General features: G+C 40.3%; 1 protein-coding gene across 2 annotated transcripts in view; it reads left to right on the top strand.

Annotated features, from left to right (window-relative positions):
• The first annotated feature begins 2,225 nt into the window (after window positions 1-2,225).
• GNG2 (G protein subunit gamma 2) overlaps window positions 2,226-21,823 on the top strand; it is a 113,371-nt gene continuing 93,773 nt past the window's right edge. The window contains exons 1-2 of one of the 2 annotated variants that reach the window (XM_039256121.1): window positions 2,226-2,332; window positions 19,452-19,493. The gene's annotated coding sequence lies outside the window, so the exon portion shown is untranslated. The remainder of the gene's footprint in view (window positions 2,333-19,451; window positions 19,494-21,823) is intronic. The other variant, XM_039256122.1, reaches the window with a different exon arrangement.

The raw sequence follows: 21,823 nt of genomic DNA, 5'->3' as shown, positions 1-21,823 counted from the left end.
GAGAGACAAACAGAGGATATAAATAAATAAACAAAGAGACCTGTTTGAATCCAGAGTTAATGCCAAAATCCACTAGTCTAAAATTAGCCAGATTTGTTTCTGTAATCTTCCAACCATTAATAATTGTGCTTCTGTTTTTTTAGACTTTGTAACATAAATACTGTATTTAAATTTTTCTTTAAAAGCTCCTGGTAACCTTTGATGTGAAGATTCCTGATTTGGAGATAATTTGTGTCTGATTTTCACTGGGCTGTAGGAGGCAGTGGGAGTCTCCGTCCAATCTTTCTTCATACTACAATCCTATATGTTGGTTCAAAAGCAGTTCCTTATTTTCAGTCTTAAAACAATCCATTTTGTAATTTTCTGATGTTAGTTGACATTAGGGTCATTTTTTTAAAATTTATTTCTGGGAGAGAGAGAGAGACAGCGTGAGCAGGGAAGGGTCAGAGAGAGAGAGGGAGTCACAGACTGAAACAGGCTCCAGGCTCTGAGCAGGCAGCACAGAGCCCGACGCGGGGCACGAACTCACGAACCGCGAGATCATGACCTAAGCGAAAGTCGGACTCTTAACCGACTAAGCCACCCAGGCGCCCCTTAGGGTCCTTTTTGATAAAAGATTTCCAGAAAGAAAAGTAAAGTCTGTTCTTGGAATATCAAGTAAAAACAAAGAGTATGCTGGGACTGTTTCAGAACATTTCATAGGAACCGAATTCTGTACTTTCCAGGTTACTGTGCTGTGGTCTCAAACTGCTGGAGGGTTATTAAGGCAAGACTGGATTTAAAAAGGTGGAGTTGGGGAATTAACTCCATTGCCTGGGGAGGATTAGCTTTCCAGGCACTGAAGCCTAGAGAGAGGTTTCTTAACAGCACTGCCTGGCCACTGGACACTCCTGCCACCAGGCCATGCTTAATCTGTAGCTTCCCCCAAAGCACCTTGTATTGGTATTGAGGGGAGGGTGATTCACAAACTGAATAAATTGTCACCAAGAGCATCAGAGTTTGGTAGTGAATATACTAATGGTGGGGAACCCAGAAGCCAAGGACTCATCCTGATGTGGCTGCTGACTGTCAAAGTCATCTCATCGCTGAGCATAAGAGCTCTGAGCACTGAACACTCCCTAAGTCCCAGGAACGACTAGCATTTTGCGTACATCTTTAATCCTCCTATTTCTGCTGTGGGATGTGGCTATAATCCTTTCCATTTTGCAGATGAGGAAACTGAGGAACACAAGTTAACTGATTTACCCAAGTTCATATAGTCAGTCGTGACAGCTTGGATTCAAATCCTAGTGGACAGACTGCCTGCAGTCTCTACGCTTACCCATAACATTACACCTCGTCCTAAAGCGAGGGGAAAGGGTAAAAGGGTCATGAGGGTCCTTTCGGCCCTACCAGAGTGAGGGGGGCTGGGGGCAGGGGGCAGAATTCTCTTTCTGGGCTGGGAAGGCATTCAGCTCCACACCGTTCCTTGGCATCTCTGAGAATCTTCTGGGAATATGTCTTCACTGTCAGGCTACAGGTAGCAGCGCAGGGCTTGGTTTAGCAATGGTGCCCCACAAGGATACTTATCAGGGCCATTCCTTCCTGAGCATGTGGGTTAAGTAAGATCTCAGTGGTAGTGGGACCCTGGAGAAATTAAGCTGCTGGGATGCTGGCCACAGAGCAAAATGCTGCAGCAAGAAGCTGCAAGCTGCAGGCTCCCAGCTAGCTGCCTCGAAAGGGCCCACAGTAAATCATGAGCAGTCATTGAGGCTGGTGCTGGATTTCAGGGGCTGCGGACCCCCAAAACCAACAGGAATAGCAGCATCAGCCACAACCGGCCGCTACCGGCCAGTTGCTGGGAAGCAGACTGCGTGCGGGGAAGGGGGCCCGAAGAGGCGGCTTCTGGAAGCTGCTGTGGAGGTGAGGGAATGAGAAGGGGGAGGAAGGAACAGAGGCCCCAGAGGGACTTGGAACAAAGGGGCAGCGGGGGGTTCTGGTCACACTAGTGTCAGCCGCGCGGGAGGAGGTGAACGCGCTAGCTTGAAAGCGAGGGAAAGAAGAAAGCGGCGAAGAGCTACCAAGAAGAGGAGGAAGTGGGAGATGCGCCGCTTCCTGTAGAAAGCGCGATGATTGAAGACAAAGCTGGGTGGGGACTAGTCCCTGGGCTGCAGGCGCCGCTGCTACACACGCGCAGCGCACAGCGGCGGCCGCTCCGTGGCAGCTCCTACTACCGCGGGGCTGGGCCGGGCCGGGCCGGGCTGGGCTGGGCTGGGCGGGCTGCGCCGGGCTCGCCTGCACACCGCGGCTCCCACGCACACCCGCCGCTCTCCGACCCGCCGCGGGCGCCAAGGTAAAGGGGACGCTTTTCGGCTCGCTCCTTTTCAGTTGGGAGAGTGACCACCGCCTGCGGTCGGTCGTAAGGGCGGATTTCCGAGGGGAAGGTGGGGACGCTGCTTCGGGCTCGGGGGAGAGGAGTGAGGCTGGGTGCTTTTCGGAGGGCTTTTGAGAATGACCAAATTCGTGGCACATTTGCTTTTTGGTTTTTTGGGTTTCTTGAAATCATCATGAGCGCTTCGCTTTGGTGATTCGTCAGGAAAACACGCTCAATGTTAAGAAGCCGTTTGCATAGTTCTCTTGGAAGAAAAGCGGGGCTCAGTTGAAATCAACTGAGGCGGTGAAGCCCTGGGCTCATCCTCTGAGCGTTGCAGTCCCCTCGTTTTAAGGGTGTAAGTGGTGGGAAATGTTCGTTGCATTATCTTTCTTACATATTGCACCGAGGTGGCTTCTGTTTTGCACTATAATGACTGTGATTTAGCTGTTTTTTAAATTATGTTTATTTTGTTTCGGTTAAATCCTTTTGTACTCAGAATTTGCCAACAAGGGCTGGGATTGCGTATGTGAGGGGCAGTATTTACCATTAAAAAAAAAAAAAAAAAGGTGTCTTCCTCCCTCTGCTCTCTGTGCAGCTGCTTTCTGGATAACCTCAGAAACAGCTACCATTTGGCAGTAGGTATCATCCTAAAGTTGCATCCTTTCTCAAAGGGAGTGTGGCGGGTTTAACTTGTCCAGAATCAGATATATATGGATTTGATGTTTATTTGAATTTTATTCGTCTGTAGGTCAAGATGCATATTAACGTTAGTGAGGGTCAAAATGTAAAAGTGGAGCTAGGTTATTTCCTTATCTCTATACACAGTACACAGACCCCAATGGTAAGATCGGAATGTGATTTTTGTTCTTTGATTATCTTGAGCAATGGATCCTCTTGATGAGAGTGTCCATGATCATGACTTGTTCTTATAAATGAATGATATGTAAAAGTACAATAAATGGGTCTAATGGATTGGAAATGAAATTGTGAGATTTCTTTGGCAGGATATGTAGCAGAAAGAGCGTAAGACACTAATGAAGCATGTTTTTCAAAATTAAGCTTTGTCTCTAACAGAGAGTGTGGATAAGCAATAAATGGTCATTGATAAAAGGTTTCTTCTTGAATTTTTAGAATGAAAAAAGACGTTTTCAAAGGAAAGAAAACTGCATATAGTAAGGTAAAAAAATAGCAAAAAGGTCATATTTAGATACTCAAATTCTTAAAATACAGGCTTTTAAACACTAAATATGCCATTGAGAGCGTACAAGCCTCCTCATTTATCACCATTCTCGATTATGAGAAGCTGTAGGGTCTGTTTTTCAATGCCATCTTTCTGAAATTGATTTGGCTTCCCAACATTGATGGGTATCAGCACATGTTCAGAGATGAGAATCTTTAGGTAATAAAAAAAAAAAGTCTACTTTTCTGAGGTTACTTCTTAAATTAAACTTGTGCTGTGTCTAAGGGGCAAAATATTGCTTGTGTTGAAACCATAGAGTTCCCTGGGGACTAACTGAATTTCATCAAACCTGTAGGCAAGACGAGTCATCCCATGTACTTCACAGTTGCACTTGCCATTTGCCTCCTAAAGGATAAAACATGTAAAGATAATCCTCCAGGGAGGAGATGTAGGGTGGATCGTGGACCCAGAATGCCCCTCACCCGAGTTTTGTGATCGAGCTGCCTGTCATTAAATGAAATAGTTGGGAATCTGGGCTCTCCCTTTGGTACTCCAGCCTGTATTCACTAGATCCTGCCAATACTCTGCTTTATTTGGGGATGTGTAGACAATCTGCGTTCCTCTTTGCTGTGTGTTTCACAAAAGAGTAAGAAAATGAAACCTTGGCCCTCTGGTACAGGAGAGTCAAAAACAGAGTCAAAAGGGCCCCCTGTTCTCTTTCAGAAAACAATTAAGAGCTGCCTATTTCTGCACAGCACAAAACATTTCCTTTATTGTTAAATTCCAGTTGGAAGCACAACATTACTGAGTAACAGCAGGTCAGTAACTGTGATGGTAGAGGGTTTAGGAAAAAGAGAACGCTTCTATGCTATAAAACTGGATTATTTCCACTTGTTCTGGCCATACGGAATATTGAAAGACCTAGTGCTTTTGCCCAGAGTATTCAGTGGCTTTTGAGGGAGTCGACGGACACTGAAATTTTAATTGTATGGGTTTTTCTTCCTGCCATATGGCCAATGGCTGAGTGGAAACATGACTCCATTATTTCATGTCCAGCCCTGAGCCTCATATGGTGGGCACATAGTGAATGTATTTGGTTGACTGACTTTTTTAGCCTACTTCAGAAGGCAGGCCTAACTTTTAAGTAGAAAAGCTCTATCGTGAAAGCAGAAAGCCAGTTCAAAAAGAGAACTGTGGATAGAATAAAAGTACATCGTGGATTGAAAAGAACACAGGCTTCGAGAGTCAGGCAAATCTGCCTTTGAATCCTTCCCCTGGTTCTTACTACTTCATCTAGTACGTTAATGTATAAATTTTACTTTCTTCATTGTAAAGAGAAGTTAATGGTGCATAATCAAGGTTTGTGGGGTTTTTTTTTTTTTTTCATTTTGTTGCATTTTGGTTTTGCCTGTGTGTGTGAATATGTGAGTACCTGGTATGTGGTAGATACTCTGATGTCATTTTTTTCTTTGTGGGTGGCATAAGGGAAAATTAGCATATTCTTCACCTTTGCCACTACCTCCAAGATTCCAGGAGGTATTTTTTTTATTGAAGTAAAATATATATAACATAAAATTTCCCTTTTTGATCATTTTTAAGTGTATCATTCTGTGGCATTAAGTATATTGACATTGTTGTGTAACCGTTACCACTGTCCATCAGCAGATCTTTTTCATTTTTCTCAAACTGAAACTCTCCTCCCATTAAACAGTAAGTCCCCACTGTCTCCTCCCCACAGCCCCTGGCAAACGCCATTCTACTTTCTGTCTCTGAATTTGACTACTCTGGGTACCTCATCTGAGTGGAATCATACAGTATCTATCTTTTTCTGACTGGCTTAATTCACTTGCCATAATGTCTTCAAAGTTCATCCATGTTGTAGCAGGTGTCAGAATTTCCTTCGTTTTGTTTTTTTATAGTGGATAAGATTCCATTGTGTGTATATAGCACACTTCGTTTATTCACTCATCTGTTGGATGCCGGGGTTGCTTGCATGTTGAACCTATTGTGGATAATGCTGTTGTACACATGAGTGTACAATTATCTGTTTGAGTCTCTGCCTTCACTTTTTGGGGGGTACCCAGAAATGGAATTGCTGGATCAAATTGTAATTCTATGTTTAATTGTTTTGAGGAATGGCCATACTGGTATCCACAGCAGCTGTACCATTTGACAGTCCCACAGCACTACATAACGGTTCCAAGTTCTCCTCAGACTCCCCAACACTTGTTATTTCTTGAGGTTTTTTTTTTGTTTGTTTGTTTTTGATAGTAGCCATACTAATGGATATGGATTGGTATTTCTTTATGTTTTCAATTTGTATTTCCCTAAGGATTAATGAGGCTGAGCATCTTTTCATGGACCTATTGGCCATTTGTATGTCTTCTTTAGAGAAATGTTTACTCAAGTCTTTTGCTCATTTTTTAATTGGATTGTTTTTTTCAAGGAGACATTTTTTAAATGGTGGAATCTCTTAACAAAGTGCATCATAAAGATCATGATTATAATATTTATATTTATTCGCTTGTGTATCCAGTATTATCTCTGCCCAAGTAAAATACTTCTCTCAGGAGTAACTTTTAAAATCAAAAGTAGGGCTGCCTGGGTGGCTCAGTCCATTAAGTGTCTGACTTCGTCTCAGGTCGTGATCTCGATCTCATGTCTTGTGAGTTTGAGCCCCGCGTTGGGTTCTGTGCTAGCAGCTCAGAGCCTGGCATCTGCTTCAGATTCTGTGTCTTCTTCTCTCTCTGCCCCTCTCCCGCTCACACTCTATCTCCTTCTCTCTCTAGAAAACAAAATAAAAAACATTAAATTTTTAAAAAAAAAAAAAAAAAAAGAGAAAGTAAGCAAATCTGCATAGCTCCTGGTAATTGGTAATATCAAGGACCTGACTATAAAGTCCAAACCCTTATTGTAGACAGTCACACCAGTGAGCTTGCTCGTCACATGTGGACCAGGCTACTACACGGGGGGCACTGGCAGACTGTTGTTCCCACATTTTTCTAGTCTCTTCTCATTAGCTGGATGAGAAAAAAATGCCCAATAGTTAGTGGGGTCAGAAAGAGGGAAGAGAATCTAAAGTGCTAAATTGTTCCCCAGCTCTTTATTTTATTTTTTAAAGTTTATTTATTTATTTATTTTGAGAGAGAGAGACAGAGAGAGAATGTTCATGCATGCATGAGAGAGCAGGAGAGGGGCAGAAAGAGAGGCAGAGAGAATTGCAAGCAGGCTCTGAGCTGCCAGCGAGGAGCCTGACCTGAAGCTTGAACCCACAAACTGTGAGATCATGACCTGAGCCGAAACCAAGGGTCCAACCCTTAACCAACTCAGCTGCCCAGGCGCCCCTCTCCAGCTCTGTATAATGGAGAGGACTGATCTGTGAAGAAGGGGCTATCGTGGTTAAACAATACATTTCTGAAGAAGGTTTCTACTGATGAAATGTGATTCTAGTCTAAATTTCACTTTTGAAAATAGAGAATCCTTCTGTGTTTCATTTCTCACTACAGATTTCACCCCTGATTGTGAAACTGGTGAAGCAGGGTGTGGACAAGGCTGAGAGGAGCTGGGCAGGAAGACAAAAGGGGAGTCTATTAAGAGCAACAATATCTGGTGGTGTTGTGGGTACAGAGATTGACCTTGAATGATTTGAAGAGCCCCTGAGTGATCATATGTGTATTTCTTATAATGCACTCTTTATGTGTTGGTTGGGTGAATAATGAACTCTACTTTGTTTAATTTGCAAGCCTATTTATTCTGCATTTACTGGGAGGATCCGTGACTGGCTTTACTAGATCCAGGTAGAGAGGGGACTACAGAGCTGCATTAAGACTTAGTTCCTGGCCTATGACATTGTAGAATGGTACCACTGAAAATGACCTGGGGATGAGCTTAACCTGTATCCAACCCTCGATGAGGGATAATAGAAAAGGCCCAGAATGTAAGTTACCTTTCTAGAGTTGCCCAGATGATTAATACCTTCTTGCCTTCCAATTCAATCTCCATTTCACCTCCCTCCATCTTAGGACAAATGGACAGAGAAAGTGTTTATAGTTTGTCACTTTTAAAATTGTTTGTAAGACCAAATTATTTTGTTTCAAAAGAAGACCATAAATGTTTAAATTTAATATCCTATGTAATATGTAAGTATGCAGTTTCTGTGTTCAAATGTAAAGATGTCACAGTGGAATTGTGATTCAGGTTTCCAGGTAAGAGCATTAGAGATATATATGTTCCCCCAAATGCTTATGTTAAAGAAAAAGACTTATATTTAATGGGAATCAATGTTCAGACAATCTCTAGAGGACTTCATTAAACATTAAAAAAGAAGGAGCTCAATCTTAATCTCTAGTGATAACATGTTTCTTAGAAATGGTACCACTGTATACCAAGGTTTGAGATAAGACAGGATCAGCTCTTTTATCTCTTGACAAATATGTGTAAACAGTCAAGCTCTTTAAAGGAGAGGCTTGGGAAAACTAGGCCCTTGACCCCTTCCTCCCTGTTCGTTTGGACTTTCTTGCCCTCCTGCCAGCCTGGTTGTCAGGGTCAGACCTTTCCACGATCCTCTCCCCCAGTACCTGGCACTCAGAGCTAATGAAGAGGGTCTAAGAAGCTGGGTTCTACTCCATATTCACTGCGAAGTCAGTAGGGCCATTGCTGTTCTCTGAAAACCCTTTTCTTCTTTTTTCTTAATTTCCTATTTTACTATTCCCTGTGTATTTTCAATAAAACCATTAAACCCAAGTCCTACTACCTCTGTTTATTTCAGGTGATCTCACCTTCTGTTTATCTGAAAAGGTAAATATTACAGGCTTCCTCAACCTCATTACTTACCACCTCATAATATCTCTGTGTCTCCGTTTATTCTCTTCCCCTATCTTCCTAGGTCAAATGAACACAGCCTTTCATTCAAGCTGAGAGTAAATTCTCTACTCGGACTCTCCATTCCATTTTTTTTTTTTTTTTTACTTTGTAGGGGACTGTGTTCTGACAATAATTCTATCTCTTTCACATGTATTTGCTTTCTCCTCTTTATTGGCCCTCTCATCTTTGCCTGCAAATGTGATTAGTTCATGCACATAAATTAATTTAAAGTTAGGCCTGTTGCCAACAGAGCTTCCCCTTGACTTTTATAATCTCAGCCAACCTGTTCTCCTTCTACCTGTTGGGGGAGAAAAATAGTTTTCCCACTATCCTTCTAAGTTCTCATCTGGGAACCCTGTAACAAAAGGCAGATTAGTGAGAGAAAAGGAAATATGGTTTTTAACGTGTATACTTCATGTATACATGGGAGATACCCAGGAAAAGATGAGTAACTCTGAGAGGTGGCTTAGAATTCAGGCTGAAATACCATTGTCAGTTTTAAAGGTCCAGAAGAAGGGTTAGAGGAAGCCAGTTATGGGGGAGGTGGCCAGGAAAAGCATGGTAAATAAGAGTAAGATTAAGATTAAGCAGATTTAAGTTGATGCCTGTCCACTGACTAGAGTCTCTAGGGATTTAGTCATCCTTCCCTTTCAGGAGGAGGCACCCTTATAAATGGAGATTTCCCTTGTAAATGTAAATTTCCCTTTCACAAGAGGTAACTTCTAGTTTTTTTTCAGAATTTCTCCTGTGTCTGCTGTTACTCAAATAACCTGCTGAAAATAATCTATATGTCAAAGAGGCATATTTTGGGGTGACATGTTCTACCTTTCATAGCTCTCTTGAGTCCCCCAACTTCCCCACTAACTCCCAAGTTATGATCCCTAAAAATGTTTGTTCTCAAGATTTGATTTTTCTGCCCCTTAATTTCTCCCTCTCCTTTGATAAAGGACTCATTTTCTATGACTTCAGTCATTGTCACCCTGCAGTTTCAAATGTGATCCTTCACCATGATCATCCATCTGCTGCCAAACTTGTACATCAAGCACCATGCAAACATTCAACCCACTGAAAATGAAACTCACAAGTCCAAATCAGTGCTACTGTTGCCTTTCCACACCCAAAACCAGCTCCTACCTGATTCCTTGTGTACTAATAACACCCCATTCTCTCAGTCCCTAAGTTACAGAAACTAAACAGTTTCAGTTTTCCTCATCAAACAGCCCAAGTTGTAGCCAGTCCCATAGCTTTTTGCGCTGTCATTGGGCATGTATCTGGACACTACCTACTCTTCTCCATGGTGATAGCTGGTGTCTTACTTAGTCCAGGCTCTCTTAACCTCCAGTTGGACTGGTTTGTTTGTGTTCTTGCCTCTCCCTAGAATAACTTTTCTACTTCCTCGTCTACACTTCACCCCACAGTCTTATTTCTCTGAATGGCTAAATTCCATGAGTTCTATAAGACTCAGTAACAGTGCTAGCTCTTTCATGAAGACTTCCTTGGTTTCTTTCCTCCCCTCCCCAGTAAGAAACAATATTTACCTCTCCTGACATCTTCTGTTCTTTCATCATAGCACATAGCATATTTCATATACACATCCTAATGTGTATAATAGCAATCTTCCTTTTTTTTCCCTTCAGCCAGCTCTTTGAGGACAGTGGCCACGCCCAGTTTCATCTTTGTCTTCCTTACAGCATACGTATACAGTTATGTGTGGGTTTTTTTTTTGTATATTTGTTTTTAATTTCAGCTATACTGAAGTATAACTGACAAATTAAATAAGCCACTTAAAGTGTACAATGGGCTCCTCTGATACATGTATACATTGTGAAAGGATTCCCTCGATCCAGTTAATTAACACATCCCTTACTTCACAAATTGTTGTGTGTGTGTGTGTGTGTGTGTGTGTGTGAGAGAGAGAGAGAGAGAGAGAGAGAGAAAATATTTAAGTTTACAAATGCAGTTTATTTATAATTCATTTATTTACTGAACTTTCTTTCATCGCTTATTTTTTGATGCAGACTGGGCTAGATACTCTACGAGCAATCTAGGAGCTCATAAACTACAGGGAAACAGATAAAAGCTGACGTAATTACAATCCAGTTGGTCAGTTGGTCCACAAGCCTTAACTGAATGTCTGCAGTGTGCCACGTGTCCTTGGAGGGGCCAGGGAGACTTGGATGAACAAAACAGGCCAGTTCTTTGTTTCTTTGGAACTCACATTCTAGTGTTGGGAGAGATCCAGTAAACACATAAACAAGTGGCTTTTAGATCTGGCTGTGTGTTCAATATCACTGAGTGGTACTTTGAAAAAAATATCCAGGTCCTGGCCTTTTCCCAGGCTAATTAGATCACAGCCAGTCAAGTTTGGACCCCATTGACAAGAAACAAATTATAGTATAAGAAAATATCAGGTAGTGAGAAATCCTGAGATGGATGAAAATAGAAACAAGTTGAATGATGGAGATTGTATGTATGATGGTGGTGGTAATGGAAATGTACTTTTATTGGGTAATCCCTGAAGACCTCTCTGAGGAGGTGACATTTGAATTGAGACTTGTGGTGAGGAGAACACCATGTGAGAATGTGGAGGGTGAGAGTTCCCAGTCAGGTGCAAATGCTTTCTTGACATAAGGCTAAGGTGAAATTTGAGAGGCAATATGTTCTTTTCACACACTTGTATAATAATCTCGGAGTGCCCAAGTGGCTCAGTTGGTTAACCACCTGACTCTTGGTTTCAGCTCAGGTCATGATCTCATGGTTTGTGAGTTCGAACCCCATGTCAGACTCTGCTGGCACTGTGGAGCCTGCTTGGGATTCTCTCTCCTCCTCTCTCTGCCCCTTCCCCACTCATGTGCATGCACTCTCTCTTTGTCAAAATAAATAAATAAACTTAAAAAAATAATCTATGAAATACACCTTTCCTGTACAGAAAGCCACTTTTCCATTAAACTAGGCAGACTCCAAATGTAGCACACTTGGCTGCTCTTTTGAGTACTTGGTCTGGGTTAGATTTTATTCAGATCAAATTGATTAACACAGTCAGCAAGGCTACTTTGTTTAATTGTATTTTTCTACACCGCAGTCAGCACTAGAGGGTTTGTTGCCTAAACTAAATGCCAATGTGATTGGTTAAAATAAACCTTAGGTACTTGGTATTATCTCTTAGATGAACAAAGTAGACAAAGCAATGATTTTTGCCCTTAATTCTGTTGGGAGGAACCGAGGAAGAGCTCACAGAGGAGTCATTCGAACCACACAGAGCCAAGTGCTCATTGCTGGTTGAACAGTGAAAATCAACTCATTTCAGCAATCAAGTTGAGGACTGACATTTTCTGGGTGTGCTGTTTGTGCTCCGTACTTTGTGTACGTTACTGTTTGCCATTAGTTTTAAAAGTAACCCTGTGAGAAGTGAGCAGAATTTTTCTATCAACGTACTTTTGGTTGCTGCTAAAAGAACACCCTACCAAGATGGCTTAACCAACAGGAAATTTGCCTCACGACCTCCTAAGGGTAACACCAGAGCTATTCACAACCAGACACTGTTCTTAGCAACCTGCAGTCTTTCCTTCCTCCTGTTCTGACATCCTCTGCAAGTAGATTCTCTCTCTTAAGCTGCTCCCCTGCCTGTGCTGAAGTGGCTACTACAATTTCAGAATAACAGGCAGATTTCAGTATCTAGAGGCACAGTGAGGTGACTGATTCCTTTTCATGGACCTCTTATGAGTGTTACAGAACAGCTGTCTCCAGCCGAATTCCCCTCACAGCTCACATGCCTTCTCTATGGCGGGTAGGCAGACGGAAGCCCTGTGATTGGCTAACGTGGGGGTTTCCTCCTGAGGCCGTGGAGCCTCTTCTCTGAAGAACATGGTCACCAGAGCCCGGAGAAAAGGTCTGGTTCTGTTAGCAAAGAAGAAGGAGTTGATTAACAAGTAGAGTCTAGCACTATTATTATTCCCATTTTATTTTTTATTTTTTTAACTTTTTAATGTTTGCCTATTTTTGAGAGGAGAGGGAGAGGGGGAGAGAGAGAGAGAGATAGAAAGAAAGAAAGAAGGGCAGAGAGAGAGGGAGACACAGAGTCTGAAGCAGGCTCCAGGCTTTGATTTGTCAGCACAGACCCCAACACGGGGCTCCAACCCACCAACCATGAGATCATGACCTGAGCTGAAGTCGGCCCCTTAACCGACTGAGCCATCCAGGCACCCCTATTATTCCCATATTATAAGTGAAGCTATCAAGGCTCAGACATGTTAAATAATACCAAGAGCCCACAACGTGGAGTTGAACAGTGTTTCCATGCATTTTCTTTTGAAAAAACACACATACAAATGAACAAAAAGCTTATTTTCATTAATGGTGGTGATATAGGTAGATGGGAGAAAGAATTCTGAAAGAAAATACCAAATGGCTAATACAAGACTTAGTAAGTAACCTTCTAAACAAATTATTCCGGAAGCAAATACATCAGGTCTTATAAAGCCATAAGAATGCCATTTAACTTAGACAACCAGTCTCACATTATTTGCATTGTAAAAAATATATATAAAATATATGTATTATGTATATATGCATTTTATATGTATATATAAAATGAGATTTCCTGCCTGGTCAGTTAAATCAATTTGATGTAAACAAAGTCCACCCTTGGCCAAGACAAGCCCCAGGGAGGCCAAGGGTTCTGTGTATGGCGCCTGTCGGACTTCAAAGAAAGCCTTGTTTTCTCTAGAGAGGTGTGTATTTTGTTGATTACAGCACCTGTAAGAGAAGAATGACTAATCTCTGGAATTTCTGATTATGAGTTATTTCAAAAATTGTTGTCACTTTCCAGCTCTGGAGGCAACATGCAGTTCCATTATCATTGCCTTTTCTTCGTGCTTCCTACTTTCCACTTGGCATTGTGCTTCAGAGGTCACGTGTGTGAGGCAGCCATAGTGAAAAAAGGGAGATTTCAGCTAAATTGCTGTTATTATAGTGTTTTGACTGCTTGCCTTGAGGTGTGGTTTCTTTGCGTTCTCATTATAGCAGACTAAGTATTAATAGTAGGAGTACCTTTTCTGTAATAAATGATTGAGTGCTTCCTACTCATATTTGCATTTTTAAACAGGAAAGTGAAGTTAATTTCTAGGCTTTGCCAACAGAGCTCTATTTAAGAAGGATATTCATCTGATCTGTACAGAACAGATCATATGAGAAAAATGGTGAAAAAACAAATAGGAAAAAAATCCATTCATTTTGAGTCTTTTTGGAGAACTGAGCTGATCCTTTGCCATTAAACAAAAATCTCATAAGTGATGGCTATGTTTAGGGAACCTCACCATGCATAGGCATTAAAGTAATTTCACTAAGGAAAAAAAAACCACAACCTTGGTATTGAACAGCCCCTAGATTTTCTTTTAATTAAAATAGTACAAAAGTTAAGTAAGAAAAGGTAAAGGTTTCTAGGTAAAAAAAAAAACATGCTGTGTTTTTTATTATAAGTCTTAAAATGATCCTAAAACACCGTAGTGTAAAAAATACTTTTCTATAGAGTCTGAGTGGCTCAGACAGTTGAGCATCTGACTTCATCTCAGGTCATGATCTCATGGTTTCGAGTTCAAGCCCCGTGTCGGGCTCACAGCTCTCAGTGCATAGAGCCTGCTTCAGACCCTCTGTCTCCCTCTCTCTCTGCCCCTCCCCCATTCATGCTCTCTCTAACACATAATAATAAATAAACATTAAAAAATCATTTTCTAAAGCTTAATACACAGGTGAGCATAGTTAAAGGACACCAGTTTGGAATCAAAATCTCTTGAGCAAGTTACTTTCTAAGCCCCAGTTTCCTCATCTATAAAATGGGAAATAATAATGACAATACTTACATCACAAAATTGTCAGGAGAAAATGATATAATGGATTAAAATGTTTATTTAGCATAGTGCATGACATAGCAACTATTTAGAAGTATAGCTATTATTACTGTAATTTCTACTGTTACTACAAAGCTGGAATAGAGTATCTTTTATTCCATCCACGGGATTCTTACCAAATTCTAGTAGAAGTGACTGCTATGGCCCAACATTAATCACAGGTATAAGGAACTTGGAGTAAGGAATCACTCGAGGAAGCCTATTTCCCTGGGATAGCCAGATATTAATGTTTTGACTTAAGCGTCAATGTCAGGCTTGCACTATTTGTCCAGTAATCTATGCACTTAGTCATCCATATTTCCAGTTTTCCTTCCCAGCCCATGATAGACTTACACTTCTCCGTCCACTTTAGTTAGATGTAGTCACATATCTTGTATTAGTCAGTGACATGTGAGCATAAGTGCTATTTATCACTTCCAGGAAGAAGCTTCTAAGAATCAGGATGTGAGTGCATCCCTTGGCAATCGGTGGTGGTAGAACCAGAGAAATGGGGGCTTCATCCTTAGGCCTGGGTCTTGGAGTAAAGGCAGCACAGAGATAGTCTCTCCACTGACCTGCAATGGACATGTAGTGGGTGGGAGTGAGAAATAAGCTTTACTGTCTTAAAACACTAAGATTTGGGGGTTGTTTGTTACCACAGTATAACCTAGCCTATTTATCCCTTCACATTCTTGAGGAAAAGTATGTTATTGGTAACAGTGCATAAAATGTGTAGCTACTTGGAGACTGTCATTTTTAGTGACTATTTTGTGTGTGTGCGTGTGTGTGTGTGTGTTGTACATGATAGTATGTGAAAGCATCAGGAGATAGAGTTTTAAGTTAAATAGATGTACAAGTTTCCATTTAAATTTTATTTTAAAATAAGGTTTGTTCCCAATTTGTACAGAGGAAAACCAACATACCAAAATTACCAGCCTGTTCTTTTTTTTTTTTTTTTTTTTTGAGAGTCAACTATGATGCCAAAGTCAGGACTCTGAATTCTAAGCCCAATACTGTCATTGGAAAACGGTCCCTCTCACTGAGAGCTTACTCTGAATGGTGCCTTGTGAGGCAAAGAATCTTTTTCATGGACTAAGCCCCACCCATGGTCTTTGTCTCCAATAAAAAAAATGGTCTTCCCTAAGCCCTATTGTGACGTTCCAGTTATAAACACTGATACTTACTACATAGAGGGTCTCAAATAATATGTATTGGATGAATGAACAGAAGCAGTCCACAGTTTTTCCAAGTGTCTGAACTCTTTCATGTTTGCATTTAAAAAGTAAATGTCTTTATTTTGGACATCGATTTAAATACATCTTGGTATTAAGACTTACATTTATTCTTTTGTAACACTTTACAGGTGACCGATCATGTAACCACAGATTTAGGCTATTTTCTTTGATATTTTTTTAGTGCTGATTTCATTTCACTTGATTATTTCACTTGGGTCTCGAAAACTACATTATGAAATACCTTAATTATTTAAATTAGGAACAGATTAATTATCTCCAGTGTACAAACTCAAATTAATTTCATTATTAATCCAAGTTTTAAATTGATTAATCTTGGAGCATTTAAGGAACGAAGCTGCATTTTTTTTTCATCCTTAAGGAGAAGGGCATATTTGATTTGATGAATCTCTCTCCATCACACCAGTTTTGCTAATAGGAGCGAGAAATTTGCAAGAAAACTTTGAATAGCTTTTGTAAACCACCCAGAAACCTGTGTGTCTGGGGCTTCTGGGAGAATAATCTGTGAGTCATTTTAAAAAAACAAACACACTCATAATCACAGTGCATGTTGTTACCATGGTAATTAGGCCTGTTGAGTTGGCTCGCTTATGTTCCTGTCAAGGGAAGAGGGGGAGAGAAACTGAGAATTCAGAGCTTGGACTATCAGCTTCTATTTGCCTACTGCAAGAGAGAGCTTAGGGGGGATCTTGAAAACACACTGGCATAGTCATCCTAAGAGGGGAGTGAAGAAACTGGCACATCTCCTTTGTTATTGAATATAAGTTAGCCATATTAATGTCAGGTGTTGTGATTCACAGGGGGAGAAGAGGACCATTTGACATTCTCTTGGGGGGGCAAAAGGGGGAAAATAGATCCTTTATCTGATATATAATTAGCTATAAGTCTCTAAGGTCTACCTGGGGAAGTGTTTTATATGCCAGCATACAAGGCTTTAATGATCTTCCAAAAGACACCACATACCACTGACATAACGTTATTGCAGAATTAAAGGATCCTCAGTGCATTATTCTAATATGGGTAGAGACTGGTTTCGTGAGGCCATTGTTTCAGAGCTGATCTCCAAGTGGATGAGCATCTTTTCTCTATTATATGAGTAGATATGACTCCTTTATCTTGGACAGTCATCTTATAATACAGGCCCATGGGTCACAGAGATTAGGGAGGTTATGTGAGCTCTGACAAATCTGTTGCCACTCCAGAGGAAAGTAAAATCAAAATATAACACTTGTTTGATGGACAGTCAACAGAGTTATTGGACCAGTGGAATTACGGGAGGGAGGAGTCATTATGATTCTATATGGAGAAAAACAACAACACCCTTAAAGGTATGAGTTCGTGCATATAAAGCTGCTTTTAAGAATGTTTCAAAGTTTACTTTAAGAAGTCTAGATATCCTCTCAAATGGATAATTATAATATGTTGACTAGAGTTTTATTTTTTTAGGGTATTCCTCAAGCAGATTTTAAAGCAGATTTTATTTAGAGCTAAACAACTTTTCCTTGTTAAAACTGTTTTTTCAAAAGGCTTGAAATAAAGTGCCATGGTGTGTGACGAAAGGGTCATAGAAACTCAGGGAGTTTGTGTGTGGTGTTTGCCCTTGATAGGCTATATTAACTACTTCTTGAAACTGTGGATTTCATTTTTTCTTTCATATATGGAGAGAAGTCACATGTGGCTTGAACTCCATCCTGTGCTATCTTAATTTTCTTAACATTATGAAACAATGCTTAACAAACTTTTTTTTTCAGATAGTAATTCATGGTGATTATTGAAAATACTTATGTATTTCAATACTTACGTTGTTAGTTGAGCTGCATGTAACAGAGACTCGACTTCACTGTGGGTGACAGAAATTATTTCTCTTTCACATAATAATTCAGAGGTGTGAGTAGTCCAGGGTGGAAAGGTAGCTCTGCTTCCAAGTCCATCCAGGGACTGAAGCTTTTTCTATCATGTTAGTCAATCACTCAAGAGTGTTTCTCTTGCCTTGCAATCTGAAGTAGTAGCTTGCCCTAAGGATCTCACTTATCACCAGCAGGAAGGGACATAGTTGGAAAGGGGAGGGCATGGCCCACAAGTTGACATTTATCACTTTTGCAGCTGTCCCATTGAACTTTGTCTCATCGCTACAGTCCTTGCAGCAAGAGAGGCTGGGAAAAGTAGTTATCCTTGACATCTATGTTCCTAGCTTAAAATTCCATTATAAACACAAAAGAGAAGAGCAGATATTGGACATATCCAGCAATTTCTGCTACTTTCATTATCCCATAGATAATAGGATAGAAGAGGTAATAGACAGTTTACATTTTGATATATCTTCTCCCAATCATTTTCTAGAATAACCTATATCAGAAAGATTATGTATAATATTTATCAGAAAATAATATTTGTGATATACTAGAATATTACATACGAAAAATATAAAAAATGATTAGAAAAAATATATTTGAAACATGTATGTTACAAAATTAACTGAGGTCATACTATATGTAATTTTGTATTTTTTCACATTACTTTATATGGTGTATATTTTCCCTTAACATTTAAATTTTTGTATGTGTTTTTAAAAACAGTTTTATTTACTTATTTTGAGAGAGAGCATGAGCATGAGAGGGGCAGAGAGACAGAGAAAAACCCAAGCAGGCTCTGCACTGTGGGGCTTGAACTCACAAACCATGAGATCATGACCCGAGCTGAAATCAAGAGTCGGACGCTTAAGTGACTGAGCCACCCAGGCTCCCCAGTTTATTGTATGTATTGTTTCAAAGTTCCGTCATGCCGAGTTTTTTACTCAGTAGGTTGTATTACTGGTATTTCATCTATTTCTAACACCTTGGTAAAAATTCTTTGTCTACATTTTGGATTTTTTAAATAAAGTCAAGGAGTGATAACACTAAGACAATGATTGAGGACATATTTGAGGATCTTGATAAGTAGTGCCAAACTCTTTTCCCAAGAGGCTGCTAGCGTCAGTAATGCATAAGAGTGCTGGACTCCAAGCAGCCTTGGGCAGGCTTGTTTTGCAAGCCCCACTAATCATTGTTTCCGTAGGGTTCTCTGAAAATCGGTTGTTTTTGGCCCTTGGCTTCTTTTATTTCTTTACTGTCATTAATCATGAGATAATGCTTTCCTGATAAGTTTGGCTCATTTTAAAATATATGATCCCTTCTAGTCATCTGGGAGCTGGTTGGGTTCACAGATGTGAGAATCTTATGCAGTGTGAGATGTTTACAGACACTGATGTTCATGGGTCCTGGGACCCAATGTGGTTTTCATTCAGCATCCTCAGAAGTCACTGTGGCCAAGGGTATGCGTGTCTCTACTTCTAAACAGCCCACAGAAACTTTAGGTACTAACAATGCTTTTAGAATTGCTAAGCTGATTGCTTCTTGGCCTTTTGGCTAAGATCAAGTGTAGTATAATTGCTAAGCTGTCCAAATCTACCCTCTTCAAGGGCTAGATACACACAAATGGAACTGCAGCTCTGTCCAGAACACCTAGAGCAAGAATCTTTTCTGCCTCCGCCACTTTGGTCCTGTTGGGAGCAAATTGGGTTAGGTCAGGAGAAAGACTTCTTCTTAGTCATCTCGCTTAGTCATCTCTGTCACCAAGAACTCTGCTTTCCTCAGGTTCCCAAGCCGACTTTTGTGTGTTCATGTTTTCTTACAGGCCAGGGAAGTTCACAAAGAAAGTCTTTTATTTTCACATTTGCTTCTTAAAGGAAAAAGGCTTTACAAAATGTTTCTGGATTCAGAAATATAAACCTGTGAGACCTTCAGCCCTTAGAGCTCTTCAGCCATTACCACCAAACTCTATTTACAGAAACACTCATTTGCGTGTTCAGCTCTTATGTATCATGTTATTTTTCCTTTTTATAAAAAAAAAATACATTTTCCTCTCTGCTTTCTCAACAGCCCAGATCTGCCAGTGAGCCTCAGGCTTTGGGAACTCAAGAGGTAAGAACTATGAAATACTTTCTCCCAGGATCTTCTTAAATCTAACCATAACTTTAAGCAGAAAATAATATCTGAACTGATCCTACAGATGAATGCATTTGACATGTGATGTTTATCAAAAAGAAATATCCATAGAGGCTTTAGCAAAATTAACCTGACTTCTGGATTTAAGGAAAAGCTGGTTAGCCTTGATGATACTTAAAATCAGGTTTTTCACCCAGATTTTCTTATTCTCTTCTAAAAACCTGAGATGGAGAGCCTTGAGGTTACAGCCTTAAAATGTATTCCTGTGACATCAGGCATGATTAATCAACTGCAGCTATTGAAGACATACCCTGTGCAAGGCAGACATCGCAGTAGATTAGATCAGAGGAGAGTAAGCCCTTTTCTTAACAGATAGGTTGTAGACATTGTAAGGGCTTTTTCCCAGCAGCAACAAACAATAACAAAAGGTCAATCTCATGCTATAAGGGCTTCTTCTTAAAGAATCTAACTTGGCTTTTGAAAGTAGCTAAGCCATTTGATTCTGGTTGTAGACTTGAAAGGTTACCATATTGCTGACACAGGTGATAATGTGATTGTCAGCCCCAACCAATAGTCAGCAACTTGGATTTTTTTCCCCTATTCCCTTATTTTATTTTAAGTTTACTTATTTTGAGAGAGAGAGAGAGAGAGAGAGAGAGAGTGAGAGCAAGCACGAGCGAGCATGCAGGGTAGGGGCAGAGAGAGAAGGAGAGAGGGAATCCCAAGCAGGTTCTGCACTGTCAGCATGGAGCCCGATGCGGGGCTCGAACCCACAAACTGTGAGATGATGACCAAAACCAAGAGTCTAATGTTTAACCAACTGAGCCACCCAGGTGCCCTTTCCCCTATTTTAAAATTTAACCTCGTTAGGAACATTTCAGGCGTATTCCAGAATAGAATAATATAATGAACTTCCATATCTCCATCGCTCAATTTCCATAACTATCAGTTCATGGACAGTATTGTTTTATTTATCCTGCCACCTGTTTCTCTTTGTCCATTGGATTATATGTCAGTGGCTTGCATTTGGTTGTTGGGTGTTTAATTATTTATTTATATAACTATTTAGTAGTTGCAGAAAAGTGCTAATAAAAAATACTGACAGTTTCCTGGAGCTAGTCTTTCATCCGTTTAATATTTATTCAAATATTTAGTATTTTCTAGTATTAGAAACTTAGGATAAGACTCTCTAGTCAAGAGCGTATTAGAAGAAATGCCTGTATAGGTGTGTTTTTAAGATCATATATAGCTTTTACTGCCCCATAGTGAGGTTCTTTTGGATTTAAGTACCTAATATCTTGCAGGTGAATACTGAGCCATCCCTACATTGTACCAAACACAGTAGCCCCCCTTATTTGTGGGGGATATGTTCCAAGACCCCCAGTGGATGCCTGAAAAGACACTCATACTGAACTGTATATATATTATGCTTTTTCCTATACATTAATATCCATGATGGAGCTTAATTTACAAATTAGGAATAGTAAGAGATTAACAACAATAACTAATAATAAAATAGAACAACTATAACAATATTCTGTAATAAAAGTTATGTGGATATGATCTCTCTCAAAATATCTTATTGTACCGTTACTCATTCTGATGATGGGAAATGATAAAATGCCTACAAGTGCGATGAAATGAAGTGAGTGACATAGCCACTGTGGTGAAGCATTAGGCAGAGAGAATCACCTGCTCCCTTGTGGTTGACCAACAGCCACTGGAATCGTGGAAAGCAAAATCACGGATAAGGCCGGTACTATTGTATTGTTAGTAATGAAGACTCTCTTATAAGTATCTCATGTCCTCTGATGTTTGTGTTGATTTCTTTCATGCTAATGAATGTAGTTAAATGTTTCAAATCAATCCAGGCAGAGTTTCTCAATGGGAGTTACTGGCATGTTGAATGGGACAATTCTTCATTGTACTTTTTGGTGTTCCTGTCCTTGGCTCACAAGAGGCCAGTGGCATCTTCCAGTCATTGTGAGATCCAGAGCACCCTCGGGAGACATTGGGAACTACTGTGTCTTTGCACACCACGTAGAGAGGATATTTGTCACTTTCCATTCTCGCAAGCATTTTTGCCTCATGCAAAATGACTGATTTCAGTTATGCTCAGTGCTTCCTTATGTAAGTGGTCCCTGTGCTAACAAACTAAAGAAAGAAACTGAATAAAGTAGACATGTAAAGAAAAATAGTGTTTTGCACTGTTGGAGAGATTTTGAGTATATTTACTCTAGTACCAAATCTGTTCTGTTTTTTAAAGTCTATACAGAGAAGCAAATTAAACATTGGGTAAGAAATGG

Source organism: Hyaena hyaena, unplaced genomic scaffold (assembly GCF_003009895.1).
Source record: "Hyaena hyaena isolate Hyena2069 unplaced genomic scaffold, ASM300989v1 scaffold_559, whole genome shotgun sequence".
Taxonomy (NCBI): domain Eukaryota; kingdom Metazoa; phylum Chordata; class Mammalia; order Carnivora; family Hyaenidae; genus Hyaena; species Hyaena hyaena.
Note: the sequence above shows the minus strand (reverse complement) of the source record. Positions and strands in the feature narration are given on the sequence as shown.